The sequence below is a fragment of the Octodon degus genome, unplaced genomic scaffold (assembly GCF_000260255.1).
Source record: "Octodon degus isolate 3935 unplaced genomic scaffold, OctDeg1.0 scaffold00060, whole genome shotgun sequence".
Classification (NCBI taxonomy): Eukaryota; Metazoa; Chordata; class Mammalia; order Rodentia; family Octodontidae; genus Octodon; species Octodon degus.
In genome coordinates this window covers 1,200,205-1,213,814 of record NW_004524636.1, presented here as the reverse complement: position 1 = coordinate 1,213,814, position 13,610 = coordinate 1,200,205, and the positions used below count along the sequence as shown (strand labels likewise).

Here is a 13,610-nt window from a genome sequence, read left to right as displayed (position 1 = left end):
TCCAATCTACGTAGTGAGACCTGAAACCCTGTAGAACCTTACTAAAAAAAAAAAAAAAAATTGTTAATGGATATGACAGATCTCAAATGCAAAAAAGTTCCTGATGATTTCCTTTCTTCAGAGGTAGGTCTTTTGGAGTATAATTGGACAGTTGGGGTGCTACAGTCATTAGTGGATTCTTTTGATGAGTTTATGATTCAATGTGCTGGAGTTGGAAGGACATGACCCAGGAAACTATATTCTTCCCAGCCTTTCTGTCTTTTGGTTTCCTGGCTGCCACACCCTTTCACCATGTTTTTGCCTTGGAGCCTGCCAACCATAGACTGAATCCACTAAAAACCATGAGCCAAAATAAACCTCTCTTACTTTCAGGTGTGGATGTTGGGTAGAATGTCCTATTGGCAAAAAAGGTAATACAGAAAATTAGTGCCAGGTTGGTCACTGCTGTGACTACACCTGACTATGCAGTTTAGAAGTCTCCAGAATTGATTTATACAAGGTGTTTAGAAAAGTTTGGAGATGCCAGCTAGAGAAGCCTTAGAATACTATAAGGCAAATGTCATATGTGATTCTGGTTGGATCAGAAGGCCTGAATGCTGATAGGAATGCCAACAATAAAGGCTAGACTCATGAGGTTTCACTTGGGACCTTATCAGAAACTAGACTTAGAGACCATGTCTGTTCCACTCTGTGATATAATCTATCTTTTTGTCCATCCTGTAAGACTTTGTATGAGTCTGAATTTAAAGGTGGTAGATTAACTGATCAGTCTTAGGAAATTTCAAGGCACTCCAACATTCAGGCTGTGGCACAGGTACTGTGGGGTGCATTTAGCTAGATCACTAGTGAGAAGGAGGTGCAAGAAGCAGAACTGAATGAAAAGTTTGCAGTTTTGCCACAAAGAAAACATGAAAAGTTGTGGCAAAGGGCAACATAGTTGCTAAAAAGATTATCATTAGAAAGAGGCCAAGTATCTTGTACAGGGACAAGAAGAAAGATGCCATGATGGCATCTCAGAAGTCGAAAAGACCTCACCCATCACAGACTCGAGTGCAAAACTAAATCTTTTATTTGACAAGTGAGTTCTCAAAACATGTTCATTCAGCTCTACATAGGGAAGTGTATTACAGTTTATATCTAAAATGTCTCTCAAAGTCTCATGCATTCACAGGTAAGGATTTTTGGAGGTGACTAGATCATAGGTGATATCACTGGATTAGTCCACTGATGGGTTTATAGGGGGATATGATGGTGGGAGGTGAAGCCTGGTGAGAAGTGGTGGATCACGGTGGATCACTGTGGATCACTGTGCAAGGAAGGATATATCTTTCTTTTTCTCTTGACTGCTCTCCTGCCTCCTGCCTGCCATGCCATGTGTTCTTTCTTTTCTGCCAGGCCACCATGCTTTGGAGCCAGTTGACTACGGACTGAAACCTCTACAAACTGTAAGCTAATGTAAACCTCACCTCTTCTTTAACTTTTGCGTGTCAAGTATTTTGTCCCAGCAACAAGAAAGTAAGATAAAGTGCATTCCCAAGTTCAGCCATCTAGGCAGTCAGGCTACTATGGAAAAGGGTCCAAGGGGTGGGGGGGGGGGCTGGCTACTACTCAAAGTGGCAGCTCACTTTGATATCATCCATATGATGCTGGTTTGTTTAGGCATGCAGAATAAAAGTTATGGGGTTTCAGAGACTTCCACCTAGACTTCAGAAGGCCAAATAAAAACATAACAAGAAGCTCTGACAGAGAGCTCAATGATAGTGAGAGCAAAAGTGGAGATCCCAGGAAGCTGGAGATGCCAGGAATATAGAATATCTGCTGAGAAAAGCCACAAGCAGTGAAGAAAGTCAGCTCAAGCTAGAGTCCATGTGGCTTACAAACAGCAAAGCCATAGGGGTGGGACTACTCAAGCCCTTTGGAGTTAACCACAACCTGCCCTGAGTACTAGGTACTGGGTTCAATTTTTGCTCTGCTAGGTTTTGGTCTTGGCTTGGTCTGATAGGCAGATTCCTATTTCTCTCTTTGGAGACAGAAATATTCATGCTTTCCCACTGTATGTTGGAAGTACTTAACTTCCTTTTGACTTTTATAAGGATCCACCTTAACAGTGAGTGGATGAGACTTTGGACTTGGACTTTTCAATAATGCTGGAACTATTAAGACTTTGGTGACAGAAATGTACTAAATGCATTTTGCATAATGAGACGAACATAAACCTTTTGACCAGAGGTGGAATATTATGGTTTAGATTTAAAATGCTCCTCTCAAATTCAAGTCTTCAAACTTGGGGCTTTTGGAAGGTTAGCATTGTGTGAGAGCTATACTAATTAGTGGATTAATCCACTGATAAGTTCACGGTTGAATGTGCTCTTACAAGGTAGAGCCTGGTTAGATGGAGGTCACTAGGGGTGTGACCTAGAAGGGTGTATCCTTGTCCTTGGCTCCTTCTTGTTCTTTGCTTCATGGCCACCATGGTGTGAACAAATTTCCTTCACCTGTTCCATCACAGTTATTTGCAACACAAAACAAAGAGAAGTTATCTCCTCTGTTAGTTTAATGTTAAAAACAAAAACTTGCCATACCAAAAAGTGGTTCTTTATGTTACCATTGGTAAAGTCAAGTCTTAGGATCAACAATTTGAATATCAAACCATTAGCCTGAGCAGTTAATATCTAATAGTTTTCTTTAAATACTACTTTTCTGGACGTAGTGACACATGCTTATAATCCCACCTGCTCAGGAGGTTGAGGCAGAAGGTTCACAAACTTAAGGACAGCACCTAAGCAATTTAGCAAGACTGTCTCAGAGAGGATATAGCTCAGTAGTGAAGCTCCAGTGGGCACAATGCCTCTTAATGCAATCAAAAGGTTTACTAAAGCTTTCTAGAGTTAATTCATTTACAAAGACTTGTCCTGTTGGACTCAACAATAGGAAATTACATTGCCTTGAAATTAGGGCCTTGTGTGGTACCATACACTTGCAATCCCAGCTGCTCAGGAGACTAAAGCAGGCAAGATTACAAATTCAAACCTAGCCTGGGTAACTTAGTAAAACTGTTTCAAGCAAAAGGCTGGAGAAAGGGGCCAGGGAGATGGCTCAGTGGAATAAGCGCTTCCCTGGCAAGAGCAAGGGCCTGAGTTCAATCCCTGGTTCCGCCAAAAAAAAAAAAAAGCTGGAGATATAGCTCAGTGGCATAGGTGCCTGCCGGGCAAGTGCAAGGTTCTGAGTTCAATCTCCAATGAAAAAAAAAAAAAAAAAAAAGGTGCAACTGAACCAGACACTAATACCTGTCAAAAAACTGCAGATGAATGGACAGGGGAGACAGCTCAATGGTCTAGGTGCCTGCATGGCAAGCGCAAGGACCTGGGTTAGATCCCTGGTACCATATACCATGCTGGCCCTGCACCAAACTGGGTTTGGTGGCACATGCCTATAATCCCAGTGCTGGAAAGACTGAGACAAGAGGATCACTAAAAGTCCAAGATGTGTAGTGAAACCCTGTACTAAATAAGTTTTTAAAAAAAAGAACAGAAATTGGAGATGAAAATGTAAAGATAACTGAGGATCAGGCAATGAAAAGAAAGGGCCTGCAACTGATGCTCTAAATGATGGCCAACGACAGGAAGCCAGTGACTTGTTCACAGATGCCAGCAAGCCGGATCCTTGTTTAGCCTTTCTGTATGTCAAGACAGCCAGCCAGTGTCTTCATCAAAATGCAGAAGCTAAATGCTGCCACTCAAGACTGTGACAGGAGTGAGAGATATATGGAACTCTGTAAAATCTGCAAACTTTGTGAAATTTCAAAATAAAACATTAAAAAATAAAAAAAAAATTAAAAAAAAAAAAAAAAAAGACTGTGACAGATGGGGTTGGGGGGATAGCTCAGTAGAATAAGCACTGGCAAGCGGAGGGGCCTGAGTTCATTCCCACCATTAAAATAAATCTTGATTAGGCCAAATGTATAAGCAGCAAGGGAAAGCACACAAACTTCCAGGCCACTGTGAAGAAGCAGCTCATGATGTTGCCCTTACCCATAAACTAAATTACGGTGAGAATACAAGTGCAGTGCTGAAAGTTCAGTCAACGGAAGAGCACACGTCTGAACTCCAGTCACGCCGCAACATCTCGTATGCCGAGCAAAAAAAAAAAAAAAAAAAAAAGAACAGAAAGGGTTAAGAAGGCTCAAGATAAGCATGAGAAAGTCCAGAGAGGTAGCATTCCTGGGGTAATGCCTGGTAATTCCCCAGTAGGGATGCCTGGAATGACAGTAATTATGACAGAAATGCCTGGGAACAACAAGATTCTTAGTAATCCAGCAATCCTTGCAGCCACGCAGGATCCAGAAATTATGGTGGCCTTCCAGGATGTGGTCCAGGATCCTGCAACTATGTCAAAATACCAGGTAATCTCCTAAGGTTATGAATCTCACCAGTAAACTGTCAGCCAAATTTATTTTTTGGTTTTTTTGTCAGTCAAATTTGGAGGTCAAGCATAATGCTCATCTGACAACGCCCTTCCTAAAAGAAAAGCAACCTAAATCACTTAATGGGACGTTGCAATAATACAAACCAGTGTACCTCTGACCTCATCAGGAGAGCTGGGGTGCTCTGAAGATAATTCCTTTCCCTCTGCACCAAATGAAGCTGAAGCATTTTTAAAATGTATTTGGTACAGGGCCTTACTCTGCAGCTCAGCTTTGTAGTGATCCTCCTGTTTCAGCTTCCCCAGTGCTGAGATTACAGGCATGCATCACTCAGTGGCCAACTCAGTGTGCATGGGGGCAGGGCCTTCGCAGCATGTAGAACCAGGGACTGGACTCTGGTCCCTGCACTTGCCTAAGCAGGCGTTTAGTCTGCTGGGCTATCTCGTTGGCCCTGGAGCTGAAGTATTTTACAATGTTTGCCTTTAGGGTATTCACTCAAATAATGTTTTCCGAGTAGAAATTACAACCCTTAAACACTTTTTAAACCTTAAAAAATATTTAAAACAAATCTGAACAACTAATTTGAAGACAACACTAAGCAATACAACAAATACCATCAAATTCATTTTTTGTTTAGTGAAATTATCATTTGTAATTTTTTCTGTTTTATTTATTTAATTTTATCTTATTTTTTGGAGCGGGAGAGGCAGAACCAGGGCTTGAACTTAGGCCCTTAGCGCTTGCCAGGCAAGTGCTTATTCTACTGAGCTATCTCCCCGGCCCCCATTTTTTTCTGTTTTAATACTGTTTTTGTTTTTTTTTTGTTTTTACAGTACTGGGGATTGAATTTAGGACCCTGTGCTTGTCAGGCAGGCACTTATTCTACTGAGCAATCTCCCTGGCCCCTTTTAATACTATCTGTACTCTATTTTATTTTATCTGCATTTTAGGGAAGGGTCTACAGGGTGTTTAGGGTCTCAGTACTAGATCGGACTCTAGTGATTCTCCTGTTTATAGCCTCCTAAGTGCTGGGATTATAGGCATGCACCGCCATGCCCAGTCTCAACTGCTGTCTCAGTGTGCCCCGGGGGTGGGGTCAGCACAGCAGGCCAGCAGATCAGGGATTGAACCCCGGCCCCTGTGCCTGCTTATGGGTGCTTTAACTCACTGAGCTATTTGGCTGGTCTTGTATTCTCTTTAAAAAATAAAAAAATATTTTAAAATATTTAAAACAAATTCAAAAGGCCTATTAATCCCTGTTTTTCATTATTTATTTTGGATTTTTCCTTTACATTTGGGCAAGGAAGATACTTAAGTATGTTATGGCTCTAGTATAAGTGAAATAAAGGTATTCTGGTGGAAAGCAAATTTCATCTAAAATACAAAGTTTAAAAAATAAAAATAAATAAAAATAAAAATAAAAAAGAAATTTAAAAATCTCCCATTTAGGGGGCTGGGGAGATGGCTCAGTAGAATAAGCATCTGCCTGACAAGTGCAAGGGCCTGAGTTCAATCCCTGGTTCCGCAAAAAAAAAAAACCCAAAATAACAAAAAAAAAAAACCCTGTAAAAGACAAAGTTTGAGCTGGATATAGGGTTACTAAAGTACTTTGATTTGGCTTTTTAAAGGATTTTCTTTTCTTTCTTTTTTTAAGGTGATTTATTGCGGCATGGACCACCAGCACTGGAATATAATCTGAATAGGGACTAGAAGTACGGATAGGGCAGCAGTCTAACACAATGTTGTATATAATATGTACCTCTGTACAGTTAGCATTTAAATCTTAAACTGTGCCGAAGGGGTGATTTTTTTCTAAGTCACAGCAGAGTTGGGTTATTAGCTCTGTTCTTATCCAAAATATCAAATAAATGTTTCATATTATTTCCACTAGGGGAAATACAGAAGTATGTTTCTTTTTACGTATCTGTTCAAAAATATCTTTTCTCATCAGAAAATGACCAATTGTATGTTTTCTGCTTGTAATTTCCCCTGTAACCTTCTGGAGCTAAAGGTAATGTATCATCACTGTCATGACTGTTCCCAGTATAACTGTGCAAGCATATTTAATGCTGGGTTTGATTTGGTACACAGTATGTGACAGGTAATACCTGTAATAGCTTTGGTTTCTTTCCTTAACTCTGAAATTGCTTATTTACGTGTCATACCTGAGTCTGAAAAAATCCTGTCATTTCAAAATACTGAAAGGAAAGATTCCTTTTGGCATTTGATCTTTAACTTAGGAAATACATACTGTAGTTACAGTTTATCCTGAAATATTCATCTTTGTATTCTAAATAAGTATGATTTGAATTAGTTGCTGCACATACTGGAAGCAACTGCAAGGTAAATTATAAAAGCAATGAAAGCCACAGTTATTTGCTATGGAGTTATTGGCACTATGAAGATTCCTTATTCTATTCAGCTCCTCCTTAAATACTGTAAACTGTACACCCACATCTTTTCTCTCCCTCTTTTCCTTGCAAGAATAAAGAAAATGATAAATCTTACAATGTACATTTCTAAATTAGTATGCTTCTGAAATCATGTTTATTTTGGTTTTAACCCTTTGCTGCACACAAGGAAAAAAATTCATCTTACATAAATGAGGAAAAGCTGTGTGTTAATGGAGCATGCTTTCACAATCTTTAGAAACACCCACCATGGCACACTGCTTGCCTGGCAAGCATGAGGTCATGAGTTGAATTCCTAGTATCAGGAAAATAAAAACACGCCCACCATATTATACTTGGAATTGAGCTTGCCTGTGTTCTTTTGTTCATGTGTGTTCTATTTTCTCAACATCTTGTGTGCTGTGCTTAACTTTTGAAGTCTCCCTTGTTACTGGACTCCTTGCTATATATGACCTAACTATATTCTGATACAGCAGATACCACCATAAATGAATACACATAAAATTGCTCTTCTAAAAATGTGTCCTGTTTAAAAAAAAAATGTGTCCTGTGCCTCTGGATTTTAAAGTTCCTTGAATACAAGATACAGTCTTCATAAAGATTCAGTATCATTTCTAAAACAATGATTTTTGTGCTAATGATGCAATAAAGGAAGAAAAGGAAAAGGTATTTTCTGCTTAAAATACAGCTACTGGATATTTCTAGCTACATTAAAAATAAAATAAGATTTCAAACTAGAAAATAAAGACCATCTGGTCTTGCCTACGTCTGTTCTATGTAGAAATGAAATAGTCAAGGGGATGCTGTCTTTAGAATTCTCTCATTTTCAAAGTTGTATTTGTCCTGAATCAGTAACTGTATTCACAATTTCAGGGTTTCTTTTCTAAACGCTTAACAAAATTCAATTATCAGAAATGATGTGTAGAAACTACCTATCGTTTGAAAATTGTGGACTCTGCAAGAACGGAGATGCTGTGCCAAGATCTATAAGAAAAATGGCAGGGTTTCTCAAATTTCAGAGATACAGATCCCTTTCAAAGGGAAACAAAATTCTTATATATCTCCAATGTTAAATATTTTTATAGGGAAATTAATTAAAAAATTAGAAAATATTTTATAGGGAACACTTAGTCTGTTTTGTGTTTCTATAACAGAATAACACACACACACACACACACACACACATTTATAAATGAGACTGGCACCTTTCAACACTGTCACACTGGGGATTAAGTTGTCAACACACAATTTTTGGGGGATACATTTACCATAGTAGAGCTCAAGCAAATTTATATATTAGATGTAAAAAATACAAAACTAATGAAAAGTTAACAGTTAATTATACAAATAGACTTAGGGCCAGGGAGATAGCTCAGTAGAATAAGTGCTTGCCTGGCAAGCACAGGGTCCTAAATTCAATCCCCGGTACCCCCGCCAAAAAAAAAAAAAAAGAAACAAATGGACTTAGGATTTTTTTTTTTAAATCTTGGTAACCAGGCATGGAGATACATACCTGTAATCCCAGCATTCAAGAGTCTGAGGCAATGGGATTGCTGCAAGTCTGAGCCTAGCCTGGGCTACACAGTGAGTTCAAGGCCAGCCTAGACTATACAGTGAGATCTTGTCTCAAAGTAACAAACAAAATATCACTCACACATATACACACATAATCTTGGCACACCTAAACATGTACCATATGTCAACACTTTCCTATTTTAAACAACTGTAAAGCCTTTATTCCTATGGCGTACCCAGCACGATGTGATCTTCCACTGGTCCCACAAATATAGCTGGGGCTACAGCTCAGTTGTAGATTACATTTTTAGCAGGGATAAGGTCTGAGTTCAATCCATACATGGGGGGACAATAATATAACCAATTATTCTAAAAACACAAGGATACCGAAATTGTATGGCAATATTCAGTATGAGATAGGCAATACCTTATATGGTTGTATGTCGGATGATCAGGATTTGTAAAAGTCTACTCAGAAAATCTTTCCTCTAAAACATATCGAAGAACCCCCTTGTGAATGAAATACTGTACTGCAATGTGACTGTTGAATTACTGAAAACATCCTCTACCATATCATACAATACCTTTGGTGAAAGGAAAATTCCAGTTAAAGCTATGTTTTCATAGTGTTCTGATGGTTTCTATCTCATAAATCAGGTGATTTTCTTGATAACTCTTTTCTTTGGCTTCTATAACTTGAAAGCTTAATACACAGTCTTCTTTAAGTACTAAGGATCTAATAAGCTGTACTATCTTACTGAGTCTCAAGTGGTTCTTTTTTTTTTTTTTTTGCTGTACCAGGGATTAAATTCAGGACCTTGCACTTGCCAGGCAAGCGCTTATTCTACTGAGCTCTCTCCTTGGCCCTCAACTGGTTCTTAACATTAATCTCCCTTTAACTTTTAACTTCTTTATATATACCATTTATACAGTCATGTACCATGTAACAATGTGTCAGTCAATGACAAACTACAACTGCAATGGCAGTCCCACTGATTACAATAGCACTGAAAAATTTCTACCACCCTGTGATACTGTCACAGTCATAAAAGTCATAAAACAACACACTACTCGTGTGTATGGTAAAGCTGGTAAAATAAATAATCTTTTATATGCGCTGTCAGCCATATAAAAGTATAGCACATAAAATTATGTATAGTATGTAAATAAGATCTAATAATGAGTCAGCTATGCCACAAAAAGACTTGAAAATAAATACTGTTACTAGTTTACTTATTTACTATCACATAGTTTAATGTTGTTATTTTAGAGTACATTCCTTCTACTTACAAAAAATATTGTAAAATAGCCTCAAGCAGGTTCTTCAGGAGATATTATTATCATAGGAGATGACAGTAGGAATGTTGCTGTCCCTGAGGACCTTCCAGAGGACAAGATGTAGTGGAGAAAGACAATGATGTTGATGATCCTGACCCTGTAGGCCTAGGACAATGTATTCATGTCTTAGTTTATAACAAGAAAACTTTAAAAGGTAAAACAAAAGTTAAAATAGGTCATATCATATAGGCTAGGTATATAGTAGGTTGTATACACCTACTATACATTTCTTTGTTCACACAACAAAGAAATCTGCATTCTGAGCCAGGTGTGGTGGCACATGCCTTTAATCTCAGTACTCAGGAGGCTGAGGCAGGAGGATCACTGTGAGTTTTGAGGCCAGCCTACTACACAGTGAGTTCAAGGCCAGCCTGAACTACATAGTGAGACTCTATCTTGGATTTTTTTGGTGGGGGACACTGGCTCAGTATGCCTTAAGGGTAGGTCTGGTAAGGCAACCACAGTATCCTAAGATTAACTGCCTTTGCCTAGGCAGGCACTTAAAACAACTGAGCTAATGGGCAGGCCCCCATGAGACTGTATCTTAAAAAACAAAAAAGGGCCAAGGAGATAGCTCAGTGGCTTAAGTGCCTAGCTGGGAAGCACAAGGTTATGAGTTCAATCCCCAGTTAGGAAAAAAAAAAAAAAAATTACATAATACACTTCATCTATTTGTGGTCCTAAAAATTCTATTTAAAGCTAGCGAGATAGCTCAGGGGACTAAGCACTTGCTAAACCAAGTGCAGGGACTGAGACCCTAGCACCATCAGATGTTGTGGTGCATGCCTGTAATCCCAGCGCTGGGGAGGCTGAAAACAGGAGGATCATTAGGAGTCCAAGCTGCGTAGTGAGACCCCATACCAAATACATAATTTTTTTTTAAATCTGCATTTTGCTAAGTGACATAATTAATTTTGTCTTTATTGACTACCTAAAAAAGTACTTATAAAATTCAAAAATATTGGGGCTGAGGAGATAGCTCAGTGGTCTAAGTGCCTGCCTGGCAAGTGCAAGGACCCACGTTCAATCCTGGTTAATGCATGCCCATGCCAGCCCTGGAACCAGACAAGGTGGCGCACACCTGTAATCCAGCACTGGAGAAGCTGAGACAGGAGGATAACTAGTAGTCTAAACTGCATAGCAAGATTCTGTATCAAAAAATAAGATAAAATAAATTCAAAAATACTAAAGGAAGTACATTTGAAGGCCTGGTGTCTACCAGCCATCCAGTTCCTCATCTCTACAACGTAATTATTACCACTTTCTTTTTTTTTTTTTTTTTTTTTTTGGCAGAACCGGGGATTAGATTCAGGCCATTGCATTCACCAGGCAAGCACTTATTCTACTGAGCTATCTCCCCAGCTCCACCAGTTTCTTTTGGAACTTTCTAGAGAGTTCTTAAACACACATATAGTATTATATTTCAGTAAGTTATTTCAAATTTTCTTTAGAATGAGCTAAGTAATTTCTTCACTGAGTTCTAATATTTATTTAGAAGTTATACAGTGTTTCTTTTAGAATTAGATAATTTTAGAAACAGATTGATCTTATCATAGATCAAGTCTTTTTTTTTTTTTTTTTGTACTGGCGATCAAACCCAGGACCTTGTGCTTACAAGACAGGTGCTTATGCTTCTGAGCTATATCCTTGGCCCCGAGATGAAATCTTCTGTCACTTCACAGATGAAGAAACTGACCAAAAAAGACCTCCCTAAGTTCTCCTAGCTAATTAGTAGTACTGCTAGAAACAGCTGCTATCAGATAACATCAAATCCCTTTTTGTTTACGGTCTACTTAAATGTCTTTACATATTACATAGTGAGTTGTTATTTTACATGAAACTGGGAGTAGGAAGTTTCCCTGTCTTGAATGACCCTTTCAGTATGATTAAGTTGTTTAGACATATTCACACAGATTTGTCAAAACCAAACTAAGTGGATACATCATCAATAACCTCAGTATTTAAAAAAAAATTAGTTAAAATTAGCATAGATATAGTCCTTCAAATATCAAAAAAGCTATTATATTGCAAATGCTCATATTTTGGTTCTAATCAATATCTGTTTATCAACTAATATGCCTCCTTGTTTACTGTGTATGTGCTTGGTATTTTATTCAATGTTTAACACAAATATACTGAGCTCCTACTAGAATTAGAAAGATACATGCCTGGTCCTTAGTAAACTACCAGGAAATTAGACATAAAAACATATAAGTAAGATATATCATCTATATTATTGTCTAAGTTACTTTTTGTGTTGCTGAGACAAAATAACTAACACCCAAAGTAAAAGGAGAAAAGGTTTATTTATGTGCAGATGTTTCAATCCATAATCAGCTGGCTCCAAGACAGGGTGGCACAGCAGAAGGGCATCACAGAGAAAAAACAGCTCATGGTGTGCCAGGCAACAAGCAGTAGCAGCACCAGCACCATTACCAGCAGCCAGACTTCTGTCTCTTTATACTCCACCCAGGATACAAGCCTACTGATTAGTGCCACCCACGCCCAGGGTGGGCTATTATTATCCACACCTTTAAACTATAGTCACACAGCCTAATCCAACCACTTTCCAACCCCATTCCCTTAAGGCTTTTGAGAGGGGAGACATCTAGAAATAAGCCCTAATAGCTATAGTTTTATGCCAATGTTAAAGAGAACAAACAAACAAAAAAATCTGAAGAATTCAGGAGCCTTCATTAGGTAAATGACACTTCCAACTGTGCAAAAAGTAGGAGTAAACCACGTATGGTGGTGCACACTTGTAATCCCAGCACTTGGGAGGCTGAGGCAGGAGTTCAACATCAGCCTGGGTTCAAACTGGGCTAAGTACCAGCTGAACTCGAATAAAAGTAGTAGTATGATTATTTTAACTTTTGTTTAACAAATTTAATTTCAAAGAAAAATGAAAACTGAATCTATTTTCTTGTACTGGACTGGGAATTGAACCATAGACCTTCACACTGAACTATATATGTCCAGACTTTTTTTTTTTTTTTTTTTTACTTTTTATTTTAAGAAAGGTCTTCTTGCTTAGGCAAACACAGGGACCGGGGTTTGATGCCTGGTACTGTATGCTGCACTGGGCCCTGCTCCCAGGCCCACTGAGCCAGTCACAGAGTCTGAGTGTGGTGGCACTCACCTGTCATCCCAGCGCTGGGGAGGCTGAAAACAGGACTATGAGTCCAAGCTGCATAGTGAGACCCTGTACCAAATAGATAAATTAAAAAAAAAAAGAGAAAGGTTTTGCTAAATCGTCCAGGCTTACCTGGACATGTGATCCATTTGCTCCAGCCTCCCAGAATAGTGAGATTATAGACATATACCACATGCCTGGCTTCAGAAACAAAATCTAATAATCATTAACAGTTTTTCTTGTTAACAGTGAAAATCACAAACTAGTGGTACAGTGTGTTACAACAAAAAACAAATCAAACAAGTATGGTGGTACACACCTGCAATCCCAGCACTTGGGGAAGCTGAAGCAGGACTGTAAGTTTGACCCCAGCCAGGCAACTCGGCAATTTAGTGAGACCACTTCTCAAAATAAAAATAAATTAATGTATAAATCAGGTACAGTGGCACACATCTGTAATCTCAGCACTCAGGAGGCTGGAGCAGAAGGATCACCTGCAGTTTGAAGCTGGCCTGAACTACATAGTGAGTTCAAGGACAGTCTGAATCACAAAATAGGACCCTGTCTCAAAAAACTCAAAAATAATCAATTAATTTAAAAGTGCTTGCTTGGAGTATAACTCAGGCAAAGGTTCTACATTCAAAAATGTAATTTTTTTCTAACTCCTTTCAACAGGCTATAGAATTTCCAATGTAGTGTATTCAAAGTGGTTGGGATAGATATATAGTTGCATTCTCTTAATGAATAGAATGATTTTTTCTAATGGTGTTTGTAAGTAGAATCACAAGTC

General features: G+C 38.6%; 1 protein-coding gene and 1 pseudogene across 2 annotated transcripts in view; one reads left to right on the top strand and one right to left on the bottom strand.

The window, feature by feature from the left end:
* Ptpra (protein tyrosine phosphatase, receptor type A) overlaps positions 1-13,610 on the bottom strand; it is a 217,590-nt gene that overhangs the window by 173,236 nt on the left and 30,744 nt on the right. The window lies entirely within an intron of this gene.
* The window catches only part of LOC101564466, an 11,480-nt pseudogene continuing 2,122 nt past the window's right edge, over positions 4,253-13,610 (top strand).